Genomic DNA, 9,469 nt, shown 5'->3' on the forward strand with positions numbered 1-9,469 from the left:
TTTCTAAGATTAGGCAATCCAATCTTCCTTCGAATGGAAGAATTATTCAAAAATAAATATCTCGGGAAGGATAGATAAGTTCAAATAATGGAAGACATTATGACGTAGATAGAGATGACAAAAATAATAATCCAATGAATACAAATTATTTAGGTGGATGACTTTATTAATTGAAAGGCATATAAAAGAGAAATATTAGTTTGCCCATATTCAACGTGGTTTTAGAGAAATTACTAAGATTTCAAATCTTAAATAAAAGAGTATGGCACAAAACATAAAGAAGGTATATATTTACATCAATATATTTAAAAATATTGATGGTTATGTTAGAATCCTTATTTTAGTTTATTGATTTATGTGCGTCTGGTGTTTTATTATTAAAGAATAATAATAAATAATTTAATTTAGGTTTGATTCTATTTGTACTTTTTTAAAATTTATATGTAAAAGATCAGTTATGTTTTATATATATATATATATATATATAAACTTATTTGGTAGTCACGAATTGATTGGCTTGTGAGAATATTTAAATTGTGTGCTATATTTATGGAGGAAAAAATTTATTTTATTTTAAACATTGAAATGAGAGAGCATAGGTCATTTATAATCAATTGTACAAGCCTACCTCATACTTCAATATGTAGGAGACATCTGATTCCACTTCCAATATTAGCTATACAAACCCTATCTCTCATACATTTGAATTCGTGACTTCTCTTACAAGAACACAAGTTTCCAACCATCTAGAGTTGGAGTATTTAAATTGTATGCTATGTTTATTAAGGATGAACTTTATTTTATTTTGAACATTGAAATGGCATAGCACATAGGTCATTTATAATCCATTACACAAGACTACCTCATACTTCAATATCTAGGAGACATGTTATTGCACCTCTAATATAAGGTGTGCAAACCCTATCTCCTATACATTTTAACTCGTGACCTCTCTTGAAAGAACACAAGTTTCCCACCATCTAAAGTTGAGTATTGAATCATTGTTTTAGTTTTTTTTAACATTCAAAGAATATGATATTAACATTATTTCATCACTTATGCTTCTTCTAATGTGTATTGCACCACTTATGCTTAGATCCTAGTTGAGGTCAACATCTCCAAAGGTCTCTCAGCAAAGATTTTTTTGGCCTCTCTAATTGGATCTCAAATCTAGTGTCTTGATTACGAAGGTATCCCTTTTCGATGCAGGAAGTGCCACAAGACCGGTCACCTTGCTGCTCCTCTGAAAAACCTAGACAGAAGAAGTCTCCTTGGTGGAAGAATGTGTTGAATGATCATTACACTATCCTCAAAGCCCCCTCTGTTGGGGATGGTGACTCTCCTTAGGACTTTTTGGTGGCTGCCATGATTGTTGTCTCAAATGGCTCTTTTGTGGCCCCTTCTTTGGAGAACTCCTCTGTTCTACCCTTGTCTACGGATGTCTCCCCTGCAGATGATTCTTCGGTGGAGGAGTTTGTTGTTCCTCCTAGTCCTATTGGGGGCCAAGACCCTATTCCCTCTCTTGGCCCTGCCCTTGTTCTGGACTTTCCTCCTATTTCAGTGGGGGGCCAACTGGCTTTGGATTCTTCTAGGGAGATTGTTGTTTTCTCGAATTCCCTTGGGCTCCATTGTTCTATTTCTTATGGAGATCGGATTGCTAAGGCAACTAAGGTGGAGGATGGTTGGAATGCAATAAAAAGAAAGAAAACTAGGCCATCTGCTCCTTAAAAATGAATCTTCGATCATGCAAGGGAGGCTCTAAATCAAAGGGAAAATCATGATGTATTTGGCCCTACCTCCTGGCTGGATCTTCTCTTTTGGTTGGTGACTGGCTTTTTGTCACCATGGTTACCCTTAGATTGGGGGGTGACCAGTTCTGCATTTGTTTATTGTACCTTTTGTTTATGCACTCATTGAAAACTTTAGGCTTGTACAGGATTTCAGGCATCCTTCAAACCCCATTTTACTTAATCAAAAACATTATTTCACCACCCTAAGACAATACTCTTTGGTTGATTGCTATTCTTATTGTGCTTATATTAATGCTTTTAATATAAGGTGTACAACCCCTCCCCACTACAGATTTGAACTTTTGACCTTTGACAAGAGCACAAGTTCTCTACCATCCACAATTGGCAAAGTATCAATTCATTTTTCACTTTCTGTATCATTCAAAGAATATAATATTAGCATTATTTCATCATCCTATGGAAAACAATTTGGATTATTGTCATCCTTCATCTTTTCTCCAAGCCTTTAAATCTATTCATCTCAAGGTTTGATGAATGGAGAAACTAACCTTGCCTAGTTTTTGTGTGTGTGTGTCATCATTTACAATTTGATGAAGCAAATTATGTCATGCCCTTACACATCGACAACAATGATTTTAAGTGATTGTCACTATTTTTGCACCAATAGACTCAACAAGACTTTGCATAAAAGCACGCAAATCAAAAGCCAACTAATGTTGTCAATCTTCAAATGTATAGCTGTGGAAATAGCATGCAAATAAGCTCAAAATGTAAAATCATAAAGTTCACCCCACATGCAATATTTTGATGTGTGCAGTTCTCTACCACTGAGTGGAACTTTGCTTCTTTTTGTAATGTGGAATACTATTGTTTATTGTTGTGACAGGCACTCATTGTATTCTCTAATAGCCACGGTGAATTGTAACTCCTTGCATGTGTTCCATACAGTGCCCATTGCTTATTTTATTGCACTTGAACTCCAAATTTAACATTAATCTAAATTGAAAAAAGTATAAAACGTATAGTTACAATGAAAATTGACACCAATTGACTTAAACTTGAAAAGGATGCCATCCGTGCAGTCTAATGTGGTCTTCAGCTGCCAAAGCACTACATATTTAACTTTGATCTACATTATACATTATATAACACCATAAGGTTAAAATGCCAAAAATAATACAACGATTGATTTTAGCATAAAAGGTGCCACACATGCAGTAACATATAGCCATGCAATTTATCACTAGCTCCTGATTATGGTTTCATGAGTTATATGTTATAGCACATTGCATTTTTATGTTGTGAAATCCATTCTTTAATTTTTTTTGACATTAATGTAATTTTGTACTACCAACCTCATGTGTCATTCACCTTGTTTGACAATTTGATGACATAATTCTTTATGATACAAGTAAAGATCGAACACATTTTCTGTATTATAGAAAAGTTAAATATGAGAAATGCCAAAATACATAATGTTCGGTAGAATCCAACTCCACTAAATAGATATTGGGTGCACATCACTCAAAAATAATCCCAATTTTATAACAGGGAATCGGGAACTGCAATTAAGGCACTTGACATGCATTGATAGGCCATACAATTCACCTTCTATGTAAAATTATTTTGCGAGGCCCATTTAGATATAGCCTAAAATTTGATAAAATCTGGTGAATTTGCATGGAACCTAATGTAGATTCAGGTTTATCAAAATTGACCTCAAGAAGACAACTTCTAGAGGTGTATTAAAAAGATTAAATCATTAAGCAATTTTTTTCATATCTACTAAAAAATTACATTGGCTTTACAACAAATAAAAGAATGCATAGATTGAGAGGAAAAAATTAGAAAATTCTCTCTGCACTACGTCTCATGCCAAGCCAACTTCCTAAAAATGCATTTGATATATTCCCGAATAAAATATTTTACATAGATGTGAATTGTAACTCCTTGCATGTGTGCCATACAGTGCCCATTACTTATTTTATTGCACTTGAACTCCAAATTTAACATTAATCTAAATTGCAAAAAGTATAAAACGTATAGTTACAATGAAAATTGACACCAATTGACTTAAACTTGAAAAGGATGTGATCCATGCAGTCTAATGTGGTCTTCAGCTGCCAAAGCACTACATATTTAACTTTGATCTACATTACACATTATATAACACCATAAGGTTAAAGTGCCACACTAGTGATATTGGGTCCATTATTTCATAGATGTGCTATTTTGTAGATGTACATGTTATGTTCATGTCTTATGTTCATGTTGAATGTATTTATGTTTTCAATATTCATATTTTATTTCATAGATCATGTGTTATTTTGTACATGTGTTACAACATTTAATCAATAAATTGTATACATATTTAAGAACATAAAGCTCACTAGTAAAGAATACATGTGTTACAAGATTTAACCAATAAATTTAATACATATTTAACAACATAAAGAGTATTAGTAAAGAATACATGTGTTACAACATTTAATCAATAAATTGTACACATATTTAAGAACATAAAGCTCACTAGTAAAGAATACATGTGTTACAACATTTAATCAATAAATTTATTACATATTTAAGAACATAAAGAGTACTAGTAAAGAATACATGTGTTACAACATTTAATCAATAAATTATATACATATTTAAGAACATAAAGCTCACTAGTAAAGACTACATGTGTTACAACATTTAATCAATAAATTTAATATATATTTAAGAACATAAAGAGTACTAGTAAAGAAAACATGTGTTACAACATTTAATCACTAAATTTTATAAATATAAAAACACAAATAATACATACAAACATAGAGAATGTAGTACATGAGCTATAGAATCTAATAAGAATGTGTTTAATTAGTAAAGGGGTTGTCCTAATTAGATGTCTTAAGGGGAGGTCCTAAGGGGAAAGTTCTTAGAATGGGATGTCTTAGGTGGTTGTCTTAAGGGAAAGTCTTATGGGAGGTCATAAGGGGAAGTCTTAAGGGGAGGTCATAAGGGAAACTCCTAGAATGGGATTTCTTAACGAGTTGTCTTAAGGGGAAGTCTTATGGGGAGGTCATAAGGGGAAGTCCTAATGGGATGTCTTAAAGGGTTGTCTTAAGGGGAAGTCTTAAGGGGAGATCCTAAGGGGAAGTCGTAATGGAATGTCTTAAGGAGAGGTCTGAAGGGGAAGTCCTAATGGAATAATGTTTAGTAGAATCCAACTCCACTAAATAGATATTGGGTGCACATCACTCACAAATAATCCCAATTTTATAACAGGGAATTGGGAACTGCAATTAAGGCACTTGACATGCATTCATAGGCCATACAATTCGCCTTCTATGTAAAATTATTTTGTGAGGCCCATTTAGATGTAGCCTAAAATTTGATAAAATCTGGTGAATTTGCATGGCACCTGATGTAGATTCAAGTTTCTCAAAATTGACCTCAAGAAGGCAACTTCTAGAGGTGTATTAAAAATATTAAATCATTAAGCAATTTTTTTCATATCTACTACAAAATTACATTGGCTTTACAAAAAATAAAAGAATGCATAGATTGAGAGGAAAAAATTAGAAAATTCTCTCTACACTACATCTCATGCCAAGCCAACTTCCTAAAAATATATTTGATATATTCCCTAATAAAATATTCTAGTCGGCCACAGTTAGGGGTTAGAACGATCTTGGTGCTTGAAACTTGAAATGTGGCAGATGACCTTAGACATAAAGCAAACATTGACAAATCAGGAGAATGTGTTGCTATAAAGGATTTCCCAAAACAAGCACCAAGTTCTCCTATACAGTAACGTACATACCAGGCATATCACTGAGAGAAGTAGCAAAGATATGATATGATAATTCCAATTTTCTCCTCATGCTCATCATGAAATATCTATAGGGTACAAAGCAACACCATTGCGAGTAGCTTGAATGCAACCCCATCTACCTAACCGAGGCTCCTATTTAAGAAATTTCCAATTAGATAATTAGTGCTTTCTCTAATTGTTAATTTTAATGATTGATAAAACAACTTGAATTTTAATCTATGAAGGAATCCGTACAGAATTCAAAATGAAAAGATATGCAAATGAATGTGAAAAATTGTACATTTAGCATTGGTTTGTAGCTATAAATCAACAAGCAAGGAAGCAAAAGTATAGGAGCAAATAGGATTTATTGAAACTAGAGCCCTCCCTTTCGCAAAGACATGTAACACCATATCTAGTACATTTAGTTTGGATATGTATTAACTTGTTAAATGTATTGGATATAGTACCACCAAAAAAATCAAGTCGTGAACTAATTAACAATAGTGCAATGCAGTCTGTTATAACAAGGTAAGAATTTAAGTAGGTACGATGAGCATAGATAAATCATAAAAATCAGTCATAATTATGCTTGTGACCACCGATAATGCCAAACTTGAAATGTACAGAGTTCAGATAATTCCATGCAGGGTCTGGTGCAGGCAATTTTAGAGGAATGGAGACAAAAAGCTGCAGAACCAAAAACTTAGGTGAATGCTGCATTGGAATTACGATCTTATAGTTTCTATTTAAGCAAAATATTCAATGATAAACAAATATGATATATCTAAAAAATGTACAAAATGATAGACCAAATGCAATACTGGAGTGGAATCCTGCAAGTATTGTAACAACAAAATATACTCAACATTAAGAAAAAAAGGAGAACAAAATATAAATTTGATAATAGAGTGATGGCCTTAGACTACCTATAAATTCTACTACAAAATTAACACGTGAGATGAGCTGGCTACCCTCTTCCAAAACATGCCCACATACATCTTAGAGTATCAGTAATACATATATAAAGATATATTTAAGACCCATTAATGGAGTTTTGCATCCACTCTAATATCACCCCAACATCATTTCTTAAAGAGCCATGACAAAGGCGGCATTCACTAAACACTTTGTGACAATCTTCCATCCCAAATCTTTGCATAGCCATGAGTACTACTCCCTTGCACTAATTACAAAAAATAAGTTGCAATGAAAGATGTCCCAATAGAAATGCGGCTAAATTAGCATATAAAGGTAGAATCATATAAAGCGATTGGGAAGCATGAAATTATTGGAAGTAACCTAGAACCCTAATAAAAACACTTATATATTGTATGCAGAACTTCGCAGAGAATTATGTATCCTCTTTGCCATAAGTCACAACATGAATGAATGCATGTCTCAAGGTTCACCTTTTTAAGCTTATTATTTGAGTCTGTAAGACATGATTAAACTCTCCTTTTGAAACAGTGCAACAACTTAAGGACAATGAATTAGTGAACAGTAACCAGCCAGGAAGAATGGCACACATTAAAGCAATTGAAGCATAAGAAGAAGTTTCGTGCAGTAAAACTGAAACACAAAATAGTAATGCGTAACAGAGGAGTATATGTCCGTCAATGGAAGGGTGGTTTTTAGGCCTTATTTCTAGATCTGAAATCCTTTGACCTCTTTGCCATTTCAAATTTATTGTAGTGTTATTTTTAATATTTTATTGATCTGTGTTAGTATTTCTTTATTTAGTTATTAAATTTTATTTTTATTTCGATTGAATTGACCCATAAATTAGTCAACACACTTAGTTAAAAGCCAACAACAATTCTTTCCAGCATATAATCTGATAGAAACTTATCTTCAAAATCAGACACGGTAGCTGAATGCAGATGATTAATTGAACCCCTGTGCAGATGCACAAGGCAATTGCAAGCATTTCTATCATTGGTTAAAATGAAGCTTCTATATAGTAATACTTACAAATGTTTAATAGGATAAACTCAACCTTAATGTGTATTGATTTCAGCATCTATGTAATTAGTAGACACATATTAAAGAGCTCAGGAAATATTGAACTCAACCGCAATGTTTTTAGAATTACAAATTTTATGGTAAAATTGTCAGTGTAGCATAAAACTTCCAAAAAATTCTACAAAAAAAATGGTTTGATGGTGAAATGTTTGCAAATTAATGATAGACTACTTAATTTGGTACAAGCAGTTCTATGTCTTGTTTGATGGTATTGCTATTGGTGTGTGATGGATATGCCAAAGAGGAGTGGAAGGTGAAATGGGAAAATTTTGGTCTATTTTTGACATACGTTTTTGATGTCCATGAGAGAGAGAGAGAGAGATACAGAGGTTGAGGAAGAGGAAGCTAGAGAGGGAGAGAAAGAGATGAGAGGAGAGATGAATGGGCAAAGAGACTAAGACATGTCTAGAAGTAGATGCAGAGAGGAAAATAGAGGAAGATGCAGATAGAGTGAGAGAGGAAAAGGGAGACAAATAGATAGATGTAGAGAGAGAGATAGAAAGAGAGAAGGGGAAAAGGGAGATAGAGAGGGAGAGGGAGAGCATATTTTTCCCTATTAGAACTTCACTTAATTTTCACTAGGACCCCTAAACAAGGTCTAGATTAATACCTTGGTTTAAAGCCCGCACCAAGTTAGTTATCAATAGCTAAACAAACACATACTTCAACAATGTTCCAAAGAAAATTCTAATCATTATTATATAATCCTAATGTACACGAGATTTCCTTAAGGCTTTTTCAAAGAACCCATCCTCATTATGAAGCACCATGGGAGATTGTATAGGGCACATGGAACCTATCCATCAAGCCCAAGAGCGAGAAAGTGACAACCACCATTCAACCTCCCTGCCCCACTTAGGGTTACCACTCTCAAATGGATCTTATACTACTTACAATCCCTATATGTACACTCCCCTCCATGATGGAATGGTAGATTAAGCTTATTGGAATCTTCATTATTAATTATACATTAGAAGCAATAGAATATCGGCACACATTCCCACTTCCCATCAAGTGAAAGTCCAATAACAAAAAATAGCCAATTGATATTGTAAACCATTCTTGCTTACTTTGAGTGGATACTTATACATTCCCATAGATGATCAGAAACACTTCTTTCTTATAATCCTTGGTTCATTTATGATGTCGATATTATTGGGTGGCTAGTGAGTTTCAAAGAAAAGCCCAACAAGGATGCCCAAAGTTATATTTTCTCCCAACAGTTTATAAAGGCTTTGGAATAGCTGAGATAAGTAGAGGATCAGGCTCTTTCTTAAGTTCAAAAGAATGCATGCAACTCCAATGCTGAGCTCCAACTCTTATGGTCAATCTCCAAAGTTGAAAAAATAGAGGATTATGAGGTAAAATAGTGGTTGAATTGTCTATGCATGTGACTGTATCATGGTTACCCTAGAGACAGCTCAAGAAATGGTGGTTGCTGCAATTGGAATGTCTGAAGCACATCATCAAACCATTCTGTTGCGACTTCTCTATTGGAATATTTCCCAGTTGGCTAGACTGCACCAGTGGATTGGACTTCGTGACATTGGTTAGTGATAGATATTCATTGTTTCTTCAGTACCTTTGAAGAGAATGTCACATGTCATAAAAGAATTCTTATTGATTTTGAAGCCTAGGGGGGTGCTATTTTTTAGAGACTGTGGTCTTTATGACATGGCAATGCTATGATTTCCTTTTTCTCAAAACATTGTGGATCATCATTATGTACAAGGTGGCAGTGTAAGGTCTATGGATACTCTACATGTTTTATTTGCTAACATTTATCAAGCAATTCATGAAATTGTGATGCTGAATGGAAAGATTGGGGCAGATCATACAAATTGCCAATGTCTGGTTGAACGATTGAAGCTTTTGAAGCCTCTGCTGGATG

The sequence above is a fragment of the Cupressus sempervirens genome, chromosome 1, assembly GCF_028749045.1.
Source record: "Cupressus sempervirens isolate cs-2001-9-10 chromosome 1, ASM2874904v1, whole genome shotgun sequence".
Taxonomy (NCBI): domain Eukaryota; kingdom Viridiplantae; phylum Streptophyta; class Pinopsida; order Cupressales; family Cupressaceae; genus Cupressus; species Cupressus sempervirens.